Source organism: Prionailurus viverrinus, chromosome D1 (genome assembly GCF_022837055.1).
Source record: "Prionailurus viverrinus isolate Anna chromosome D1, UM_Priviv_1.0, whole genome shotgun sequence".
NCBI classification, from domain to species: domain Eukaryota; kingdom Metazoa; phylum Chordata; class Mammalia; order Carnivora; family Felidae; genus Prionailurus; species Prionailurus viverrinus.
Genome location: NC_062570.1, coordinates 3,870,667 through 3,896,013, shown reverse-complemented (window position 1 = coordinate 3,896,013; position 25,347 = coordinate 3,870,667). Strand labels below are relative to the sequence as shown.

Sequence of the window (25,347 nt, the reverse complement as noted above, 5' to 3'; positions counted from 1 at the left end):
GGCAAGGGAGGCAGTGCTCAGCACACAGAGCAATCAATCCGTGCCCCCTCTCTGCGCTATGTCACTGTCTGTGTCACCCAGTGGCTTCCATCCCTTTCCTCGTGGCCCAGGCCTGGCAATCTGCATGCACCATGCATATTTTTGTTTTGAATGTTAACAATAAGTCTTGGAAATGTCCCCATATTATTTCATTCAGGTCTTCATTCTTTTTCAGTTTCTTGGTACTCTACTTTGTGGATGCATCATACTTTAATCAAACACTATCCTGTGTATGGGCAATTTAATTGCTTCTGGTATGATACAAATCAAATAACCCTGCAGGGAAGAACCTTGTGTAAATATAGTATTCGAGGAGTATCTTTCAGAACAGATTCCTAGTAGTGGGAGTGCTTGATTAAACCATACACACATATAAAGTTCTGTTATTAAACTTCCACCAGAAGGACTGTGCCAGTTTACATTCTCACTAATAATATAGGACACTCCCTGTTTAGCCACAGCCTCACCAAGAGGATATGTTGTCATACTTTTTAATTTTTACCCATCTGATCACTGAGAAATGACATTATTTTAATTTGTATTTTTCTAAGTATGTTTGAACTTGAAAAGATATTATACTTAAGGGCCATTTTTATCTTTTTAATATGTGTGAGTTTGTGCTGATGTCTATTTCATATTTTCCATTGTTTTCAGTTTCTTTTTCTTTGATTTTAAGAGTTCTTAATACATGGAGATTATTAGCTCTTTGTGTTACATGCTACAAATATTTTATTCTAGTTTATCAATTATCTATGATATTGTGAAGACATTTATCCCTGTTTTCTTCTAGTTCTTACATGTTTTCATTTTTTATGTTTAAATTCTTGATCTCTGGAGTTTACTCTGGTATATCTTATAAGAACTGTATCAAAAATTTTTTTCCAAATGGTTACTCAGATGTTCTACAACCATTACTTAAAAAGTCCATCTGGGGTGCATGGTTGGTTCAGCTGGTTAAGCCTCCGACTTGAGCTCAGGTCATGATCTTGCAGGTCTTGAGTTCAAGTGCTGCATCAGACTCTGTGCTAACAGTGCATAGCGTGGAGCCTGCTTTGAGATCTGTGTCTCCCTCTTTCTCTGCCCCTCCCCTGCTCATTCTCTCTCTCTCTCTCTCTCAAAAATAAGTAAACATTAAAAAAAAATAAGTAAACATAAAAAAAAACATAAAAAAAAAGCCCATCTGTGTCCCAGTAATAACCCAAAGAGAGTAGCTGTATCATAGAATATGTTCCTTACGTACTTAGATCTATTTCTGGGTTTTCTACTCTGTTCCCCTGGCCTCACTGTCTGCTTATGTGTCAGTGCCACACTAATTTAATTATGGGTACTTTGAAGTACACCTTTATACCTTTATATCCAGGGGAGGGGGAGGGCCTCATAGCTTCTCATAGATTTTCTTTTTCAGTGTTTTCCTGCTTCTTCTTAAATGTTTTTCCATATGAACTTGATTATCAATTTGTCTTATATCACACACACACACACACACACACACACACACACACACACACACCCACACCCCAACTGCTCGTGTTTTGATAAGGACTGAGTTACGTTTATAAATTAATTTAGGAAGAACTAAAATTTTTATAACATTGCATAATCTAATACAAGAAAAGGAGATGTCTGTCCACCTGTTCAAGTCCTCTCCTGTGTCTTTCAGTTTTGTTTTAAAATTTTCTTCATGAAGTTTCTTATCACTTAAATACTTCATCTTCTTTGTTGGAGTTTTTATAGGGCTTTTTCCCCCCACTCATCCACATCTTTCTTAGGCTGCTTGAGAAACTCTTAGCAAATACCCATGTCCTCCTCCAATGCTCTCTCTACATTGGATCCAGAGTTATCTCTAAAAAATGTAAATTTGTTCATTTTCTTTCAAAGATTTTGAAAAGCTTCTGCATTTATTAAGATGAAGACCGAATTCCTAATGAGGCCCACCCAGTCCCCCATCTTCTGGCCCTCACAGATGGCCACTTTGTGGGCTTTAACCACACTGGCCACTTTTCTTTCTATGGGGCCTTTGCCCCCTCCCCGCTCAGGCTATAGAGCTTGAAGAGCAGAGCACCTGCCCTAGCCCCTCCAGTCAAGGTCAGGAAAGAAACCTGGAGAGTGAAGACATGGGCGGCCACGGTTGAGAGAGGAATCCCAGAAGTCTGGCTTCTCATGCGTTTGGAGAAAACACATATATGTGAGTGTGGATGCTGTGGAAATAGTAAGAAGAACCACCCCCCCCCCCCCACACACACACAGCAACAATGCATGGAACTGTACTATCAGGTGATGGTGACCCCTTCTAGTGAAGAAAAGGAGAGTGGTGAGTGACTGCCCATTCTCTCCAGCAGCACCCGGAAAACTGAGACAGGACCTCTGTGACTGGGGGAAGGGAGGAGATCTGCAAAGAGGCAGGTAAGAGTATGAATGAGCATGGAGGAGATGCAGTTCCTGCTTCTTCAGGACTTCAGGAGGAAGCCCTCCCATGAGCCCCTGGATGTCCCTCACCTGAGGGTCTCTCTACCTGGTCTGCAGGCACCCTCAATGCCCCAAGTTTTACTCACACACTGAGTAGGCTCTTTGGGTGCGCCCCTAAGTACAGCAGCTGAGAGGCCCAAAGCAGGCCAGGGTCTGTGGGCAACGGAGAAATCACAAATTTGAGCTACAGTGCCACCTTCTGGAAAATTACAGAGAGCTTTCTAGTAGCTAGGTGGGAGAATACATAACAAAGACATAAAAGACATAAAAACTAATTTAGAATTCTGCCAGGGGCGCCAGGGTGGTTCAGCCAGTTAAGCCTCTGACTCGTGATTTTGGCTTGGGTCATGATCTCACGGTTCGTGATTTTGAGCCCCATGTTGGGCTCTGCACTGACAGTGTGAAGCCTGTTTGGGATTCTCTCTCTCCCTCTCTCTTTGCCCCTTCCCTACTCATTGTCTCTCTCTCAAAATAAATAAATAAACTTAAAAAAAAAAAAGAACTGTGCCACAAGAGGGAGCAAGAAGAGTGGAATTACCCTTACAAAGACTGAAAACCCCAGGTAATAACAGCACCATTGAACAGAATACCCCTCCCTACCTAGAGGCAACTAGGAGAGAATTTTGCTACTTCAGATGCAAAGGCAGCAGTGTTAAAAATACAAGAAACATGAAAAACCAAGAAGGAATGTTATCATCAAAAGATAATAATTCTCCAATAACTGAGCTCAAGGTAATGACATTTTATGAACTAGCTGATAAAGAATTCAAAATAGCTGGGGTGCCTGGGTGGCTGAGTAGGTAGAGCACCCAACTTTGGCTCAGGTCGTGATCTCACGGTCTGTGAGTTCGAGCCCCGCGTTGGGCTCTGTGCTGACAGCTCAGAGCCTGGAGCCTGCTTCAGATTCTGTGTCTCCCTCTCTCTCTGCCCCTCTCCTACTCACACTCTGTCTCTGTCTCTGTCTGTCTGTCTCTCTCTCTCTCAAAAATAAACATTAAAAATTAAAAAAAAAGAATTCATACTAGTTGTTTTTGAAAAACTCAGTGAGCTACAAGGAAACTCAGAAAGGCAATTCAACAAAATCACAAAAAAAAAATGCAGAAATTCTGGAGCTGAAGAATGCAATGAATGAAATTTAAAATGCATCTGCAGTGAGCATAACAACTGGAAGACAGAAGAGGCAACTCTGAGGGTAGGAGTTTGTAAATAAATCATTTAGAGGAGAACAAAGAATAATGTAGAAAAGAGAATATCTATGTGATCTATGGGATTTCATCAAAAGAACAAATATTGGGGCGCCTGGGTGGCTCAGTCGGTTAGGCGTCTGACTTCGGCTCAGGTCATGATCTCTCAAACTCAGGTTTGTGAGTTCGAGCCCCACATCAGACTCTGTGCTGACAGCTCAGAGCCTGCAGGCTGCTTCAGATTCTGTGTCTCCCTCTCTCTCTGCCCCTCCTCTGCATGCTCTCTCTCTCTCAAAAATAAACATTGAAAAAAAAAAGAACAAATATTAGGGTAATCAGGGATCCAAAACAAGAGAGGGTAAAGGAGGCTGAACATTTATTTAAAGAAATAATATCTCACAACCTCCCAAGCCTTGGGACAGAATCGGGCATCCAACTTCGTAAAGCTAATAGATCACCTTATTATCTCAACGCAAACAACCTTCCCTAAGACACATGATAACGAAACTGCCAATAACCAAAGATACAGAGAGAATCCTGAAAGCAGCCGTATATTAAGAGATTATAACCTACAAAATAATTCCTATTAAACAATCAATATAAATGAATCAGTATCGTGTATGAAATAAACATACAGAAATCAGGAGCACTAACAATTATACAATAATAACAAAACATCTGAAAAAGAAATTAAGACACTATGACATTCACAACAGCCTCAAAAACAATAAAGTATTTAGGAATAAATTTAACCAATGTCAGGAAAGAGGTGTATAATGAAAACAACATGACTTGAAGAAGACACAAATAAATGGAAAAATACCCTGTGATGTGGACCAGAAAAAATAATGTTGTTAAGAGGCACATAGTACTCAAAGACATCTATAGGTTCCATGCAATTTCTATCAAAAGTCCAATGGGATTTTCCATAGGAAAAGAAAGAAAACTCTCTTAAAATTTGTATGAATCCACAAAAGACCCCAAAGAGCCAAAACAATCATGAGAAATAACAAAGCTAGAGGCATCACACTTGTTGATTTCATACCATAGGCCAATGGAACAGAATCAAGAGCCCAGAAATAAACTCCTCCATCTATTGTCAACTAGTATTTGACAAGGAAGGCAGGAACACTCAATGGGAAAGGATAATCTCTGTAACAAATGGTGCTGGGAAAACTCATAACCACATGGAAAAGCTTTAAACTGAACCCTGATATTACACCACACTGAAAAATTTTCTCAAAATGGGTTAGAGATATAAACATAAGATCTGATACTGTAGAACTCCTAGAAAAAAAACATGGAAACGTCTTTAACGTCGGTCTTGGCTTCTTGACGCTCGTGTTGATTGCTCTACTCATTTCTCATTTCTCTCTCTCTCCTCAGGCCTCCCTATTCCTGAAAGCTTGAAACTGAACCCTGATGTTACACCACACTGAAAAATTTTCTCAAAATGGATTAGAGATATAAACATAAGATCTGATACTGTAAAACTCCTAGAAAAAAACCATGGAAACCCCTTTAATGTTGGTCCTGGCTCCTTGATGCTCGTGTTGATTGCTCTACCCATTCCCTCATTTCTCTCTCTCTCTCCTCAGGCCTCCCTATTCCTGAGACATAGCAATATTGAAATTAGGCCAGTTAACCCTACAGTGGCATCTAAGTGTTCAAGTGCAAGGAAGAATCACATTTCTCACATTCAATCAGAAGCTAGAGACGATTATGCTCAGGGAGGGGGGCATATAGAGAGCCAAGATGGGCCAAAAGCTAGGCCTCTAGTGCCACACAGTTAGTTAGCCAGGTTGTGAAGAACAAGAGAAAGTTCTTGAAGAAAATGAAAAGTGCTACTTCAATGAACACAGAAATGATTAAAAAAAAATCAGCCTTTTTACTGATATAGAGAAAGTTCTAGTGGTCTGGATAGAAGAAGAACCAGCCACAACATTCCCTTCAGCCAAAGCCTAATCCAGAGCAAGGCCCTAACTCTCTTCAGTTATGTGAGGACCGAGAGAGAAGAAGTTGCAGAAGAAAAGTGTGAAGCGAGCAGAGGCTGGTTTGTGAGGTTTAAGGAAAGGAGCCATCTTTGCAACATAAAAGTGCAGGTGAAGCAGCAAATGCTGATGTAGAGCCTACGGTGAGTTGTTATTCAAAAGGCCCAGCTAAGGGAACTAATGAAGGGGACTACGCTAGACAAAAGAGTTTTGATGTAGATGGAACAGCCTTCTCTAAGGAGAAGATGCCTTCTAGAACTCTCCTAGCTAGAGAGAAGTCAATGCCTGGCCTCAGAGCTTCACAGGACAGGCTGACTCTCTTGTTAAGGGTTAACGCAGCTGGTGACTCAGTGTTGAAGCCTATGGTCATGTTCCACTCTGAAAATCCTAGTCCCCTCCAGGATAATGTTCAATCTACTGTGCCTCTCTTCTATAAATGGAGCCACAAAGCATAGATGACAGCACATTTGTTTACAACATCATTTAACTGAATATTTTAAGCCCATTATTAGGATCCAGTACTCAGAAAAGACCCCTTTCAAAATGTTATTGCTGATTGACAATGCACCTGGTCACCCAAGAGCTTTGATGGAGATGTCCAATGACATCAATGTGGTTTTCATACATGCTAAGACAACACCCATTCTGCAGCCCATGGGTCGAGAAGTAATTTCAACTTTCAAGTTCTGTTGTTTAAGAAATACATTTTGTAAGGCTATAGTTGCCATAGACAGTGATTCCTCTGATGTGTCTGGGCAATGTAAATAGAAAATGTTCTGGAAAGGATTCACTTGTCTTGATGTCAATAAAAACATTCATGTTTCATGGTCAAAATGTCAACATTAACATGAGTTTGGAAGAAGTGGATTCCAACCCTCATGGACGACTTGGAGGGATTCAAGACTTACGTGGAGGAAGTCACTGCAGATGTGGTGGGAACAGCAAGAAAAGGAGAATGAGAAGTGGGGCCTCAAGATGTGACTGAATTGCTTCAATCTCGTGATAAAACGTCAGCAGACGAGGCATTGCTTCTTATGGACAAGCAAAGCAAGTGGCTTCCTGAGATGGAATCTATTGGTGAGGATGCTGTGAAGACTGTTGAGATGACAACCAATGATTTAGAATATGACATTAACTAAGTTGATGAAACAGCAGCAGAAGTTGAGAAGAGGGGCGCCTGGGTGGCGCAGTCGGTTAAGCGTCCGACTTCAGCCAGGTCACGATCTCGCGGTCCGTGAGTTCGAGCCCCGCGTCCGGCTCTGGGCTGATGGCTCGGAGCCTGGAGCCTGTTTCCGATTCTGTGTCTCCCTCTCTCTCTGCCCCTCCCCTGTTCATGCTCTGTCTCTCTCTGTCCCAAAAATAAATAAACGTTGAAAAAAAAAAAATTTAAAAAAAAAAAAAAAAAAAAAAAAAAAAAAAAAAAAAAAAAAAGAAGTTGAGAAGAGAGATTAATTCTGAAAGAAGTTCTGCTGTGGGTAAAATATATCAAACAGACCTGCATTCTATAGAGAAATGTTCATAAAAGGAACCACCAATCAATGGGGCACAAGCTTCACTGCTGTCTTATTTGAAGAAATTTCCACGGCCACCTCAGCCTTCAGCAGCACCACCCTGAAGGGTCAGCAGTCCTCAGCATCAGGCAAGACCCTCCACCAGCAAAAAGATTCTCACTCACGGAAAGCTAAGATGGTGGTTAACAATTTTTAGGAATAAAAGTCTTTTAAAATTAAGATATGCACATTGCTTTTTAGACATAATGCTATTGCACACTCAATAGACTACAGTATAGCATAAACATAACTTTTATATGTATTGGGAAACCAAAATATTTATTTGACTTGCTTTATCGTGGTGGTCTGGAAATGAACCCACAATACCTCCGAGGTATGCCTGTATACGGAAAGGAAATGAAAACAGGACAAAGAAGAGATGTGTACACTCCCATAGTTTTGCAGCATTATTCATAATATCTAAGATATGGAAACAACCAAAGTATCCATCAACAGATAAATGGATAAAGAAGATGTGGTATATACATATAGTGAAATAATATTCAGTCATGAAGAAGAAAGAAATCCTACCATTGCAACAACATGGACAGACTTAAAAAGGATTATGCTGAACGAGACTAGTCAGAGAAAGACAAATACTGTATGATATCACATATATATGCAATCTAAACAAGTAAAGAAACAAACAAACTCAAAAACAGAAAATAGAATGGTGGTTACAAGGGGGTTGAGGGTGGAAAAATTGGGGGAATATTGTTTAAGGATATAAACTTGCAACCAGTAGATACGTAATTCCTAGAGACACGAGGCAGAGAATGGGGATTATAAACAATTTAGTATTGTACATTTCAAAGCTGCTAAGAGAGTTTAAGTAGTTGTTCCAATCATAAAAAGGAAATGGTAATGATGAGACATGACAGAGGTTGTACGTAGTGAGTGCTATGGTGGTAATAATACTGCAATATAGGAGTGTATCAAACCAACATGGGCCACACCCTACAATACACAAGGCTGTATGTCAATGATCTCTCACTGTTAGAAAACACTATGTGTGTTATGTATTCTTAGTACTGCGATTTGTTAATACCTAAAAACTATTTTATCGTATGAGTTTTTTTCCATTCCCTTTCCACCAGCCATTAGTTTTACATTTTCCTCATTCTTTGGTTTTCCTATTATCTTTATGATCACTATTATTTTTGTTTGGTTTTGTAAGTATATATACACATGCATTTAAAATTATCTGGGGCTCCTGGGGGGCTCAGTCGGTTGAGTGACTTTGGCTCAGGTCATGATCTCCCGGCTCACGGATTCGAGCCCCATGTGGAGCTCTGTGCTGACAGCTCGGAGCCTGGAGCCTGCTTCAGATTCTGTGTCTCCCTCTCTCTCTGCCCCTTCCTCACTCAAGCACTGTCTCTCTCTCTTTCTCTCTCAAACATAAATAAACATTAAAAACATATTCTAAAAAATAAGTAAAATAAAATTATATTACAATTATATTTATCCATTTATCTTTGTATTTTCTTGGAGTGCTCCAGATTCATCTCAATATTTGGATATTCAATTCTATTTTCCATTTATTTTCCATTTAATTAATTGGAACTTGTAGTTTATCTTTGAAGGTGTAATGATAAGTTAACTTTTCTCCAATGAGTAGAAAGAGTATTCACATAAGAATGTTAAGTGGCTATGTAAAAATTAATATATATCTGTGCTCAAATATTTACTCTTCAGGAAAAATATAAATAAGAAAATGTGTAGTTTTTTAAAAGTTGTTTATGTGTGTATTTATTTATTTATTTATTTATTGACAGAGAGAGAAAGAGCACGCACACATACAAGTGGGGAGGGGCAGAGAGAGAAGGAGAGAGAGAATCTCAAGAAGGCTCTGGGCTGACAGCAGAGAGCCTGACGTGGGGCTTGATCTCATGAACCATGAGATCATAACCTGAACCAAAGTCAGGCACTTAACCAACTGAGCCACCAGGTGCCCCAAGAGTTTATAGTTTTAAGTCATACCCCAATTTTAGGGGAAGTCATCTTTAAGTTCCATAGTATCAGGTCAGAATGTGTAGTAAGCTTATTAATTTGTTCATTTTCAGGTGCTGTCACACATCCAACAATTAACACTTTTCAGGGGGAAGAGGCTAAGAGAAGGTGCAATCTTAATCAATGATTTCCCCACACTATTTAATTGCATTCAAGGAGGTTAAAAATTGTTTGCTCACACCTGCTGGAAGTACCAGCCAATACCTTAAATAAACTTCATTTCCTATTCATACGAACACACACACTGTCTTTAATAATGGAATGGAATTCTTGATGGACATGGAATGGATACATACTGCCTTGAGATCAACGCTTTACTTTAAAATCACACAGGTACATATTGTAAAGCCTCTAATTGTCTTGAAGGATCTGTGAACTTCCAAAAGTGACTTCTAAGCAGGTAAAATATGGACACTTATCCCGCACTATCTCCATGCATATAAACACCCTTTCATTGTGATTAAGAACTAACTCATTGAACACATAATACTGAACATTTACTGTGTGCCTAGCACTGTGTCAAGCTCAGAAGGTATATTTGCAGTCCAGTGGGTAAAGAGGAAAGTAAGAAAAGCACTTCAAGCGCCCCTGGGTGGCTGAGTCATTTAAGTATCCAACTTCAGCTCAGATCACGATCTCACGGTTTGTGCACTCAAGTCCCGCGTTGGGCTCTGTGCTGACAGCTCAGAGCCTGGAGCCTCCTTCAGATTCGGTGTCTCCCTGTCTCTGCCCCTACCCTGCTCTCTCTCCATCTCTTTCAAAAATAATAAAACATTAAAAATTTACTTTTAATTTTTTTTTGGTGTTTATTTATTTTTGAGAGAGAGAGCGAGAAAGGGGCAGAGAGAGGAGACATGGAATCCAAAGCAGGCTCCAGGCTCTGAGCTGCGGCACAGAGCCTGACATGGGGCTCGAACTCACGAATCATGAGACCATGATCTGAGCCAAAGTCAGACACTTAACTGACTGAGCCACCCAGGCATCCCTAAAAAATTTATTTTTAAAAGAGAAGCATTTCAGCACTGCGTGTTCTCAGCCCTTAGCGCTTAGGGATGAGCACAGTATGACAAATGTGCAGGGTAAAAGATCCCTAATTCAGCCTCAGGGGGTTAGGAAATCTCTGGATAAGGCAGTCTTCAATGTGAAATCAGAAATGGGAATAAACTCTAGTAAAAAGTGGGAGAGGACTTTTACAAAGGGCAGGGAATAACATGCACAAAGTCCAGGGTCAACACAGAATGTAACTGCTTCAGGGATTTTCTAGGTAACTCAAAATGACTGGAACTCAAAGGGATCTGGGGTAGTTGGGAGGCTGGAAAATGAGCAGGTGTCTATTCATGCGTGTTGCCTCATGCCAGGCTCAAGAATTGGACTTAGCTCTGAAGATTTATCTTCAGAGACGCTGATATAGATTTACATTTTTGTGTTGTTAGGAGAATGCACTGCAGACGAGCCAGACCAGAGGCAGGAAAGTCAGTGAGGAGGTAATTAATGCATTTGTCTACATAAGACGTGAGGGGGGCCCAAACTAATTTAATGTCAGTGGGAATTGAAAGAAGAGGACGGTTTGAGGACAGAGCTGATTTGTCACTGTGAACGCTTGGATTTTAGGGGTAGGTTGTCAAGGAGGGTAGCCCAGCCCTGACCTGGACATGTAGGTAAATGTATTCATTGAAAAGTTGTCAGCATCTAAGTAATTGTCACATGGGATTTGCACACCTTTGCTGGCAGGGAAGCTTAAAAGGGAGGCACGGAATTGGGCCACAAGGGGGTGAAACTAGTAATAGGAGTGATGTACTCTGGCTTCACAAGACATGCCTGGCATCAGCCTGCAATTGCCAAAGCAACTGTCTCACTACGTAGAGAAGGGGAAGGCCGTGTGGGAAAATTCTGGAACCTACCTAAGACTCAAGAGTTATACCAAAAATGAGTGGATTCTTTTCTCTCTCTTTGTCTGCAGTTATATAATTAATGCGTCACATCAGGTCGATGGTTGTCAAAAATGCTTCTGCCGCTGCGAGCTGTATCATCATCTCAGAGGGACGCTTCTAGAAGCAGCTCCCTGCACTCCCCCTGTAACGCCAGCGTCATATAATAAACTATCACATCTCCGTGCTTTGTTAGGCAGTATATGACACGCACGGATTTACAGCATTCATCCATTCATTCACTCAGCAAACATTTATCGAGTGTCCCACTAGCTCCTAAGCACTGTTCCAGGCATGGGGAATAAAACAGTGAATAAAACAAAGCTTGTGCCTTCACAGAGCTTTTGGTGATGGAAGACGATTAATATGCCAGATGGTGAAAAATGTGATGAAGAATGATAAATCAGGGTACGAAGAATGTCAGGTGTGGGCTGTGGTGGACAGCTGTGCCATTTCTAAGGTAACTAGGGTGGTTATGATGAGCCTGTCTGATGAGATGATGTTCCAACCGGGCGAAGGGTTGAGGGAGTGCATCGTGTGGATATCCATGGGACAAATGTCTCCAACCGAAGGATTAGCAAGGGCAGAGGCTCTGCAGGATCAAAGCAGGAACATACTCCCACACTCATGGAACAGCAAGAAATTTTATTGTGCCTTCACGATATATACGCTAGGGTCCTGTGCAATCTCTAGGAAGGAAAACGGAGATGAATGAGCATAGATTTTGCCCTCAAGGAGTGTATTCTTAAATACAGGAGCTAAAAGAGGTAGACAGTCGAAGGTGTCAATATAAAGAAAAAGTTATAATATTACTTCTGGTAGAGTGGCTTAGGAAAAACGAAACACTGCTTGAAAACCGGAAGAGCAACAGATACCAATGTTGTGTCCATTCCCAAATGACCCAGAAGGTGGATGATACCTGAAGTCATGGTCATGCTCATAGGTCATTACGGTCATGTGATACGATCTCGTCCTGAGTTATTTCCTGAGTTATTCTAGCAACCTTGCTCATAGGTTCTCTTGAAAATCAAATAGCAAGTTTGGAGCACCCAAAGGGATGCTGCTGGTCTTTTCCCCGGTCCATCCTGCACATGTAGCCCATGGAAAGGGTCTTCAGGAAAGGTTTCCCGAGGGAACGGCTACATCAAGAGAAACTATGTGCCCCGAGTTGAAATGATATTCATGAAAACATAAGTCTTGACGATTTCAGCATTAATCAAGAGTAGAAATGAGGACAAGTGTACTGGGAGGAAGCTGTGTATATACCCTCAGATAATACACTGCAGCCGGGAGGAAGTTAGGAGACGCGGGCACAGACAGACTGAAGTGACACAGCATATTCAGAGACTGGGTGGCTCTTTTGTGTGAAGATTTGGGATCGACTTCCCATCTAAATGGATGCCCGTTAAACGGCAGCATGTTCTGTGAATAGTGGTGGCAGCTGCAAAATCAAAGAATCACCACGGCATGTGCTCAGGGAGAGGGCCCGTGGTTCAGAGAGCAGTCTTTCCACCACGCCTGCACGTGCATCGTCATGAGCATCCAGGGTCATCACCGAGAATGACCGACAATGGCACCATATGCACACAGTGCTGTCCCCTCATTTCCGAGGTGACTGTGCATATTCTCTCTGGTTTCCCGACACATGAGACACAAGAACTTTTCCTCGGTTTCACTGCAGTGCACTCGAGGCCGCAATTACTTGCACATTGATTTGATCAAAGTCTCCCCTTGGTGTTTTATTGTGAGCAGTTCTACGTTACTAGGGAAACAGACTCAAGTCTGAGTCTCAATGAATGGCATCAAGGATTAAAATTACCTCCACCCCTACCTGAGCTCTACTATAGCCGCAGGACTGTTATCCTAATTTGAGGCTTCCCTACGCACAGGAAAGATTTCAGGCAAATTAAGAGATGCCACGTTTTTCTCTAAATTTCTACATAAAAATATTCATCCTATTTGGGGCACTGTTAGGAAGCTTCCAACCGTCACCTTATACCATTACTGCACGGAGTACATGTCACGTGAATAATTTTCATTATAGTAACCTAATAGTAACCTAATTAAATTACATTTTACGGCTCTACCATTCACTAAAAACTTCATGTGTCTGCACATCAAATCAAGAGTTGTGATAAATGAAAAATGGCTGCTGGGTATAAAATCAGTGCCACATTAGCAGAAACTTCTATAAAGAGATGGATTCACTTTCCTTATCTCTAGAATGATACGTGATTTCTAGAATGGTATTTCCCTATTTCTGGAATGTGAGAAACGCAGAGGAATCACCTCGTCTACAATGATAACCCATTCACACCCAGCCCCCATCCTCCAGCAGAGCGGCCAGCTGAACGTGTCGATGAATGAATGAGCACAGGTGTTTTGATTCCAGACAATTCAAATCATCGTGTTAGGGAGCGTTCAAGTTAGGGAGTATTTCACAGAGGTTCATAAAGCACGGTGCATTCTTTTCCGAAGCCCAGGCTTCCTGACCATCTGGAATATGCTGGCCTTCCTTACACTTTATCCTACCTCTTGGCTGGCTGAGTCCACACTCTTTTCAGGCTGATTTCAGCCTAGGGTTTCTTAACCTATTTTTCTTGAGTGAAACATAAGAGGCCTAAATTGTAGGCAAAAAAAATTGCAGGTGAGCATATGTGCATCTGAGCATTTTTCTGGAGCAGAAGAGAGAGAGCTTATGGCTTTTATCGGCTTTTCAGAGGGATGCTGTGTCCCAACACAGGTTAATAACTACCTTTAAGTGCCTTTTCACACATCATCAAAAAGTCACTCACTGTGTTCTGAAGGCTTTTTTTTTAATTATTTGTTCCAGAAAATAATAAAGTAATAATTATGTTAGAAAATATAAACAATAGTTATTTTAGAATATGAAATATGTTAGCAGGAAAATGCTACCCTTTTATCTCTCAGATACTGCATTTTATGCAGGATAAAATATACTTGAAAAGTCCTTACCAGATGCGAGCATTTCAGTACATTACATGTTAGTAAGAAGTAGTATCTTGCAAACTACAGAGTGCTTCTATTATCAAATGTGACACAACTTTAGTACACAAACTTCTTTTTCATACATTCTGAGTGCCTGTAGGAAGCCCACAAGGATGATATAATGACTTTGTACAACAACTATTTGCAAACAGCTCATGCTGTTTTAAAGGGACACATGCACCCCAATGTTTATAGCAGCACTATCGACAATAGCTAAATTATGGAAAGAGCCCAAATGTCCATCGATGGATGGATGGATAAAGAAGATGTGGTATATATATACAATGGGATATTACTCGATGATCAAAAAGAATGAAATCCTGCCATTTGTAACTACGTGGATGGATCTGGAGGATATTATTCTAAAAGAAATTAGTCAGAGAAAGATGAATATCATATGATTTCACTCATATGTGGAATTTAGGAAATAAAACAGATGTATATAGGGGAAAGGAAGCAAAAATAAGACAAAAACGAGATGGAGACAAACCACAAGAGACTCTTGAATACAGAGAACTGAGGGTTGATGGAGGGAGGAGGGTGGGGGATGGGCTAGATGGGTGATAGGCACCAAGGAGCGCACTTGTTGGGATGAGTGCTAATGTTGTATGTAAGTGATGAATCACTAAATTCTACTCCTAAAACCATTATTACACTATGTATTAACTAGCTTGGATTTAAATAAAATTAGAAATGAAAAAAAAAAAGGGTTCACAAGTTACTGGCTGAGCAAAATCAGTTTGAATACTTCAGGCCTTGAGAATTTGGTTTCCAAAATCATCAGGATTAAGGAATGGCTCCTAGCCAAAAAATACATTTAAAAAATATAAACTAAATTCTCATTTCCTGTCAAAGAAACAGCCACTCTTTGATGGGAAATAAAAACAAACAAATGTAACTATAAATATTAGAGGACTTTAAGATCGTGCTTCAAACACAGTCATAGATTGCTTCGCTACAGATTGGGAAAGAAACACTGATTAATTGGCATTGTTTAGGTAAGGCCACTCTTTCCAAATTTAGGTAAGAAAAATGGGAGAATCATGACAAGAAAAGACATCTGTTTTCCCCCTCGCATGAGGATAAAAACATAAGAAGCTCAACAAGAAGAGGGAAGACGCCAATGCTGATGACCAGCAGTGACGTTAGCCATGGAGTCATTCCCTGGACTGTCGTTGGCCATGGAGCCATTCCACAGACCGATGTTGGCCATGGAGCCATGCCACGGACCAAGCAAGAATGATGGAACAATGAGGGCAGACACTGTCACAGCAGAGAAGAGAATGGCTAGAAAAAAATGGCAGATATACCAGGTCTGTTAAAAACAAAACAAAGCAAAACAAAACAAAAAAATTGTAAGGTACCGAATACAGTGTTCTGCGAGGTAACACACAGGTGGGAAATGGGTAAAAAATTTGAAAGATATTTCAGTCCAAATTAAATGAAGAGACAGCATTTTAGCATGTAAATATACACGAGTCATCACAGTTTGACCGTTGGAGAAAAGGTGTCATGAAGCAAGATGTTGGGTTCAGATCTGCTACGTCCTAGCCACACACCCTTGGGCAAATTAACTTTAGTCCCTAAATTTCACACCTGTTTAGACTTTTGTGACATAGTAAGTAGACGGTTAATGGCCATTTTTCATACGATATTTCTAATAATCACAGTAACACTGTTAAATGGAACCTACCATCCACAGTTTTAGATATGAAAACTAAATTTAGTACAAGGTAAATAACTTACTGAACGTTACACACTTAGAAGTAAAAAAAACAAATTCCTACATAAAGGTGTTTTTAAATACACACACACACAGAGTATCTTATTGACTTCTAGGATTACAACACTCAATTTAGGAAATGGTTAACATAATTACTCAGTTTTACTAATTTGATGGAACATAAAGATCAAAGTAGTTTCCAAAGTACATAGATGCTACAACTTAATTTTAAAGTGCTCTAAGTTGATCTCAGAAATAAACAGCATGGACAACACAAATAAGGCTAGGGTCAAAGTTTGGCTCCTTTAAGCAACCTAATCAAATCTCAACATCAGGAGATAAGGGTTTCTGTCTGTCTTGTCCATGCTGTCTCTTGAGCATCTTGAAGAATATTTGGTACAAAGTGGGCTCTCAAAAAAATATCTTCTGAGTAAAGTTGTTTTATACAGGCAGCTAAATTTTAGATTCTTAGATTGTAGGACACTGCATTTGGACATTGGACAAGCCTAGTCCTCCAATAGGAGAGGGGATGGGCAAGAAGTAATTAATGTACAACAAAAAGTATTTTAGAGCAGTTAGAAACAAGACACTGGAGGTCTGGGTTAGAGGTCTGCAAAAACATGCTTCTGGAGGGAGGGAGGAAGGGAAGGAAGGAAGGAAGGAAGGAAGGAAGGGGAGAGGGGAGGAAGGAAGGAAGGAAGGAAGAAAGGAAGGAAGGAAGGAAAGAAGGAAGGAAGCGAAGGAGGAAGAGAGAGAGAGAGAGGAGAGAAGGGAGGAAGGAAATGGGAAGGAGGGAAGGAAGTGGAAAGGAAGGAAGGAAATACTATGTACTGTGTTAGGGTTTACAATGAGCAAACAGGTAAGCCAGCAATGATAAAACAGAAGAGTGTAAATACCATGCTAAAAAGAATACCTGCAGAGTCTTCACAAGATAAAGAGTGAACACACAGGAAGAAATGCCAGATTTTCCAGCCTTCTGGGAAATCATGTCTCTAGGAATATTCACATCCTGTCTAAGTTCTAGAGTTTAAAAATATATAGACCGCTCTACAATGAAACAATCAAAAATTTTGCTCTAGGGGCGCCTGGGTGGCTCAGTCGGTTGAGCGGCCGACTTGGGCTCAGGTCACCATCTCGCGGTCCGTGAGTTGGAGCCCCGCGTTGGGCTCTGTGCTGACAGCTCGGAGCCTGGAGCCTGTTTTGGATTCTGTGTCTCCCTCTCTCTCTGCCCCTCCCCAGTACATGCTCTGTCTCTCTCTGTCTCAAAAATAAAAGTTAAAAAAAAAATTAAAAAAAAATTTTGCTCTAGGGGCACCTGGGTGGCTTAGTTGGTTGAGTGTCCAACTCTTGATTTCAGCTGAGGTCATGATCCCAGAGTCATGGGCTTGAGTCCTGCACTGGGTTTCATTAAGCTGAGTGTGGAGCCAGCTTAAGACTGACTCTCTCTCTCTCTCCCTCTCTGTCTCTCTGTCTCCCCCTTTGCCCCTTCCCCACTCAATCATGTACATGCACATGTTCTCTCTTTCTCAAATTAAAACCAAAAACAAACAAACAAAAAAAACCTCTGCCTTAAAAAAATTTTTTGGCTCTATTTTAAAAATCAAAACCACTGATGTAGTGTTTTCTTGTAAATAGCTATTTTTAGAAATTCTAAACCCCAAGCAGTGTTTTCTTTTCCCTTGGCCAGATATCATCTTCCATTCTGTTGACAAACTGAGTACTGATCAGATGCAAGAATATAGTCATAAATAATATTTTCATATTCCACATACACAAGTAGCTTATATGTATGTTATGTATTATTGTATGTACATATGTATTATTAAAGTGTATGTGTGTATTATACATATACTTTGCAGGAGAGTAAGTAGCAAACTTTAGGATTAGTTGTATTTTTATTCTTTTCTTTTTTCAAATGACGACTTGATTCGATTCTGGTCCTTTATTTTACTTAGTTATGACTTGTAATCACTGGCTGATTTAAAATATTTTTAAAAACCCAACCCATTAATATTAATAACATAAAATGGCACGGAAATCGCTGCAGCTTTGAAATCCATGCTCTCGGTGAAGTCTGAGGCAGATAATGACCGAGCTATTTAATAGCAGAATACTGTGAAACCAGAATCTCAGCTAGGTTTTGTTATTTTTTTGCCAAGAAGCACAGGATACGCTAAAAATGCTGTAATTTTCTTTCGCATGTTTCATGTATATTTATATTTCAGTAATCCTCAAGACTACATTGTTTAGCTGAAAGAAATAATAGTATAAATGGGCTTAGTTATTTATATTAAATATTTGCATTATTTCATAAATGAGAAATTACTCTTGATGTGTTACAGATGAGACCGTTGCATTCTTGGACGATTGCCATGTGGGTGCTGACTTATAGAATGCAAAGCCTCTAGTTCCAGAATTCTGTATCTCTTGGGGCTAAAACTTAAAATTGAAATAATGAGTTAACCAAAATATGTAAAAGCTTAGGCTGACAAATGGCTCTTTTGAGCTTAGCAGTTAAATGGGTATGATATTCTATCCTTTTGATTTCGATTTCAAAGGGACATGTTAAGGTAGATTTTTTTTCTGGGTTGATCTTATGCTATTATGACTGAAAACAGTACTACTCTCCAGTCAAAGGGATGGGGCTACAGAAGTTTAGAGCAACCTGAAATGTTTCACTGAATGTTTAACTTGACCCAGTCCTTGTCATATCTCTCCAATAGCATGGGGTGCCTCGAGGGTGAAGTATTTCCAATAATCATGTTTACAATGGTGCTTTAGGCCTAGAAATCACTCAACAAATGCCACCTGTAGTGCAGCGGTTTTGTTCTGTTTTGTTTGTTTGTTTTCAGAATAAGTGATTACAGATATGATGTTCAGGGCACACATCCACCCACAAGAGAGGTACTCAATACATGACTATCATCATCGTCAGTATCATCAACACCATCAAATTTAAACATTCCCTAAATTCTCTAAGTTCTCTTACATCTCCGGGATGGTGTATCTTCCAATGAGGTCAGCACTAAGGTACCTGGTAACTCAGTTTGTGTTGATTTTAGATATTCTAATGTGTGGTTTTATAATCCAGCAACATGTATTTATATATTATCTAACATGATGTGCTGGAATTCTGAAATATGTTTCAGTAAAAAATAACAATTCATTTAATCATCTAAGTAGTCCTTTGCTGCGATTCCCTTACTTTCTTCATTTTACAGATGCTGAAATTGAGACACAATGTTTTAAAATGCTTAATTAAATCAAGCGAACTGTTTATTATCCAAACATCCTTGCAGAATTCAAGTGTGGCTTTCAGACGAACATTTAATTTCTCTTTCTGGCTCACATATAAAAAGGGCATAGACTATATTTCTTATGTCTTCGCAAGAAATGTCTTATTCTGTATTATTTTTATCGTCTATATTTAAACATCACTCCCGGGAAGCTTATTTTACTTATTGATTTTTGATTGTTCAATTTTGTCACCCTCAGGAGGCACACAACGGTCTAACGGGGCTGTTGTAAATTACTTACAAAAATCTGTAGTCCCAATCGTTCCTGCCCATGCTACACAGCAGGCTAGACAGACGCTAAAGGGCTAACTGGCTAGCGAACCTACTGACTAACTAGAGAAATAAAAACTCTGCAAACACAAGGAGTGGGCAATGTTCCTGTCATCTTTGTCTTTGCTCCCTGTCTGTTTACTCATGAGTCAGTACAAACTGTCCAGGAAGCATCTGATTTTGCTTATTCCCCTCAGGGTTCTACCACCTAGCATCCTGACCTCCTATTCCCTGCCCTTGGCTGTTCAAGGGCAGGACTAACACTTGGTGACATCATGATGCTCCCAGGAAAAGCGTCTATTTATATTTCATGCCCTGATTTTAAAAAAGTCCTTAATATTGAAGAAAATTGATACAATCAGTTATTTGTGTAGAAGAGAAGGGTCACAATGATTCCTTGCACACTCTTACACCTACCCCCATCCACATGGCGTCTTAAGAGTCTCGTCTTAAGAGCCATCCACATGGCCACCTCAGGATTCAAAGGCAAGTGCAGCATCCTCATTTCAAACATGAGGAAATAAAAACTTAAAATGAAACACATGCTCACAGAGAGAAAGAGGAAGATGGATGGGAAAATTAATTAACCCACAGTTTAAATATTTAATCTTGAAGTTGATTATGATTCTTTAATAACTTTGCCTTTATTAAAAATGACTGGGATCTGGGATGTGAATTTTTTTTACATCTCTGATAAAGGTCACCTGGATCAATCCTGGGCCTCGGCAGGAAAGTGATAACCCGTAGTGGGCGGGTGAATATTCTCAAAGTCCTGGGATAAAGCATTCACGTATCTTTTTATCCGAGATACATATTTCTGTTATTTTAAATATCTTGATCACAAAAATAGTGAGAATATTGTGGAGTAAGCTTTTTGCTCATCCCTAGTCTCTTACTTTGTACCCTTGCTTTAGGAATGCCCTATGTCCACATCCCTATTCAGACCCTTTCTCCCCAACTCTATTAAGAGTAACCCCGTCATTGTTTATTAATTTCCATGAGGATACAAGTGACAGACTGCTACTTACTGCATTAACCCACACAGGGCACATTTTACCACATAAGCATTGCAGATCAGTCAAATGTTAAAGTGGTCCAAAAATTGTGAGATTCTTAAAAAAAGGTAAAGGAAAAAAGGAGAAGCTTCTCTCAGCAAGTGAATGTGAGTCAAGTGAAGAAAAATAATGTTGACCCTATTAACTATAAGGGGAAGCTAACTGTAAACTTTCGCAGCGCAGGAGCAATGGGGTTGCCATGGAAATCAGGGGATACTCTGATAGGGCAGAAAAATCATGGGATCAAGGGGCACGGAGACATTATTTCTTCCCTCTCTCTCAATCTTCCACTCCCTCTCTCTGACTTTGAAGAAAAAAAGATAGAAGGCTAGGCACCAAGGGAAAACGCCAGTGAAATGATTCTTCTGCCAGGGCCAGCAGAAGGCTGCTCTAGATAAGGGAGTTAGCCTAGGTGTAAGGATGAACGCTAATTACAGACGGGTAGCTCAGAAGCGCGATGGCTCTTCAGTGAGGACAGGCTAAGCTCCAAAGTTAAGGAATAATCGTGCTTCTCAGGAGTCTACAGTCACAACCTGGTAAGGTCTGACTCTGCAAAAGTTAGTTGCTAGAGAGGCTGGACCTTGAAGCACAAAGTTTGGGGTTGAGGGCATGAAAGCCTTATAGCATAGGACTGGCTGGCCACTTAGGAAAAGGAGAGAGAATAAAATCATAATAAAAATCCACCCAGACCAATATTTTGAATTAGAAAACTAAGTGTTCTGGTTCAATGTTTTTGAAAAACCTTGCTCTTGAAGGTGATATTCTTTTGGCATCTGTTATGATTTACTTTTGTAAATTATAGGGCAATATCTTGGCAATACAACTTTAAACATACTTAAGGAAATAATTGTGATATAGGGGCGCCTGGCTGGCTCAGTCAGTGAAGCATCCGACTCGATTTTGGCTCAGGTTGTGATCTCACGGTTTGGTGAGTTCGAGCACTACGCAGGGCTCTGCGCTGGCAGCGCGGAGCCTGCTTGCGATTCTCTCTCTCCCTCTCTTTCTGCCCCTCCCCCACTCGTGCTTTCTGTCTCTCTCAGGATAAAAAAAGGAAAATAACTGTGATGCAAAATTTTAGAGGCTTCTTTATAGAACAAAATTCAGTTTAATTCACGATCCTGTGGTGTCACAGTAGACCTGAGACACCAAGTTCTACATCATAAGTGGGTTCAGGAAGGAAGTCTACAAATCCCATACTTTCCTGGGGCATTTACTTTTTCATAGGGGGCAAAGCCTTGAGTTTTTGCAGGGGAGAACAAGCAGCAGATGGGGGCTCAGGGAAAGCCATGAAAGCATTTTTGTTGTCTCTTAAACGATAGTAGAAGTATTATTTCATACATTCCTCCTCAATTCAGATGTCTCCAAATTAACCCAATCTCTTTGTGCCCTCCCCCAAATAACCAGAATCATGAGTAACTGCTAAAACACTCAACATCTTCATCATAAAATACCTTTATCAGCTTAAAATGGCAAATCATGTTGCATTTTGTTGAATGCAACTTATAAGAGAAAATCTAAACCTCTGTTCACTGTCTCCTTACCTAATGCACTCTCTCATTCTTGGTCACTTGACGTTCATCTGCCTAAAATATCCTTGCCACAGTTAGTCTACTGGATAAGTGATTCTTCGGGTGTCAGCTTGCATGTCCCCTCATTGGAAACAGCTTCCCTGATCACCTGGACTAGGTCAGACTTCCCCGATAGAAACAGCATCTGAGCCTTCTTCTTCCTATGGCCGCCATCTTTGCTAATGATATATCACGTGTGTCATGTGGTTACTGTCTACTAGGCTAACAGAATGCCTTTCTCATAGCAGATGTGTAGACCACACTGTGTTGAAGGAATAAAAAATGAAACACAAGCACCATGAGAACATAACTTTCTATTTCGTTGACCATTGTGTCCCCAGCACTTAACAGAATCCTGCTGTGCTGTACAGTCATGGCCTAATGCATATTCTTGAACGTATGGATTTGTTTCCTATTCTACTTTACTTTCATTATATTTTTCTCATTCTTCTGGACCCTAAAGATTTCTTAAATGTGCCAGTTACCATGATATACATATATCTTGTTCTTAAGGTTATTTATTTTTGAGAGAGAGAGAGAGCGCGCACCAGTGAACATGGGGGAAGGGCAGAGAGATAGGGATAGAGAGAGAATCCCAGAGAAAGAGGGAGAGAGAATCCCAAACAGGTTCCATGCTGTCAGCAAGAAGCCCAATGTGGGGCTCAAACCCACAAACCATGAAATGGAAGTAAACCTAAGGAAAGTACCTAGTTTCTTCATAAGGTTTGTACTCTACTTACCACTACATATGAAATCATTCTTGGATGGTGATTAAAAACTTCATTTGTTGGGGCGCCTGGGTGGCTCAGTCGGTTGAGCATCCGACTTCAGCTCGGGTCATGATCTCACAGCTCGTGAGTTCGAGCCCCACATCAGGCTCTGTGCTGACAGCTCGGAGCCTGGAGCCTGCTTCGGATTCTGTGCCTCCCTCTCTCTCTGCCCCAACCCACTCGCATTCTGTGTCTGTCTCTCTCAAAAATAAACATTGAAAAAAAATTTTTTTTAAAACTTCATTTGTTTAAAAACAAATGCACCCATTGATGCTGCTGAAGAAAATGAAGAGAAGGTTAAGAGAACTACCAAATAGACAAAGATGACTTTATATACATAGGTAGAAACATTAAAGATCAGCTATGCTCTACCGCAGTTTAAGGGGGAATTTAGGTCCATCAGTGACAGTGACAGTACCCGTAGTTTGAGAATGTCTTTGCATGTCTCTGCCTGACTCTGAGCCCTCTCAATACCCACAAACTTGCTTTAGCATGGCATCTCTCACCTGCCTCGTGGCTGTAACAGAAATCCCCATCACCCCTGAGAACTACTCCACCCTCCAAGAAGTCTTTATTTCCTGAGTTCAGTCATTCTCCAGGTTTGGAAACTTAGTTACCACTGATTATTCTTCAATTGCTAAGTGTCCCACATGGAATTGATCACCAAGTCATTCTCATGTGTCAAGGTCTGCAAATATTTGGAAACCTGGATAACATTTCCCCTTCTGCACACTGCCTCTCTTGTTTCTGGCTCAGGAGACACTCCCCTAGTACTGTCTCTCCAGTAATACAGTCATACCTCAGAGATGTTGTGGGTTCAGTTCCAGACCACCATGATAAACTGGATATGGCAATAAAGTGAGTCAAATGAATGTTGTGGTTTCCCAGTGCTATATGTTATGTTTATCCTATATGCATTCTATTAAGTGTGTACCAGTATTACATAAAAAAAGGGGGGGCAGGGGGTGCTGGGCTGGCTCAACTGGTTAAATGAGTGACCCTTGATTTAGACTCAGGTCATGATCTCACGGTCCATGAGTTTGAGCACCGCGTCAGGCTCTGTGCTGATGGCTCAGAGCCTGGAGCCTGCTTCAGATTCTGTGTCTCCCTCTCTCTGCCCCTCTATCTCTCTCTCTCTCTCTGTCAAAAATAAATAAACATTAAAAAATAATAAGACGACAATGAAGTATGTAGCACTGATCCACTCTTCCTGTCATGAATGAACTCCCTGCAGCATGCAATGCTGTTTGATAGCATTTTATCCACAGTAGAACCTCTCTCAAAATTGGAGTCAGTCGCCTCAAACCCTGCCACTGCTTTATCAATCAAGTATGTGTAATCTATTCGTAAATCCTTTGTTATCATTTCAACAATCCTCACAGCATCTTAACCAGAAGTAGATTCCAACTCATCATTGAGAAGCAGGTCCTCATCCAGGAAAAGTAGCTCCTCCTCCATCCAAGTTTTACCACGAGATTGCAGCAATTCTGTTCCTTCTTCAGGCCCCACTTCTGATTCTACTTCTCTTGCTGTTCCCACCACCTCTGCAGTGACTTCCTGCACCAAGGTCTTGAATCCCTCGAAGCTATCCATGAGGGTTGGAATCACTTCTTCCAAAATTGTGTTAATGATATTTTGATCTCTTCCCGTGAATGATGAATGTTTTTACTGGCATCTGGACATATGAATCCTTTCCAGAAGGTTTTCTATTTACTTTTCCCAGGCACATCAGAGGAATCAATGCCTATGGCAGCTATAGCCTTACACAATGTATTTCTGAAACCATAAGACTTGAGAAGTCGAAATTACTTCTCGACCCATGGGCTGCAGAATGGATGTGTTAGCAGCCATGACAACAACATTAATATCATTGAACATCTCCATCAAGGCTCTTGGGTGACCAGGTGCATTGTCAATGAGCATCAATATTTTGAAAGGGATTTTCTTCTGAACAGTAGGTCTCAACAGTGGACTTAAAATATTCAGTATTATTCGTGTTGTAAACAGATGTGCTGTCATCCAGGCTTTGTTGCTGCACTTATAGAGCGTGGGCAGAGACTGAGCATAATTCTTAAGGACCTTAAGATTTTCAGAATGGCAAACTAGCACAGGCTTCACGTTAAAGTCACCAGCTACACTAGTCCCCAACAAGAAAGTCAGCCTGTCCTGTGAAGCTCTGAGGCCAGGCATTGACTTCTCTCTACCTAGAAGAGTTCTAGAAGGCATCTTCTCCTTAGAGAAGGCTGTTCCATCTACATCAAAACTCTTTTGTCTAGCGTAGTCCCCTTCATTAGTTCCCTAGCTTTTGAATAACAACTCACCGTAGGCTCTACATCAGCATTTGCTGCTTCACCTTCACTTTTATGTTGCAAAGATGGCTCCTTTCCTTAAACCTCACAAACCAGCCTCTGCTCGCTTCACACTTTTCTTCTGCAACTTCTCTCTCGGTCCTCACATAACTGAAGAGAGTTAGGGCCTTGCTCTGGGT

General features: G+C 40.6%; 1 protein-coding gene and 1 pseudogene across 4 annotated transcripts in view; both read right to left on the bottom strand.

Moving 5' to 3' along the window:
* LOC125147188 (60 kDa heat shock protein, mitochondrial-like) overlaps positions 1-11,270 on the bottom strand; it is a 51,315-nt pseudogene extending 40,045 nt beyond the window's left edge.
* The window catches only part of GRIA4 (glutamate ionotropic receptor AMPA type subunit 4), a 396,844-nt gene that overhangs the window by 289,572 nt on the left and 81,925 nt on the right, over positions 1-25,347 (bottom strand). The gene's annotated exons all lie outside the window — the stretch shown is intronic.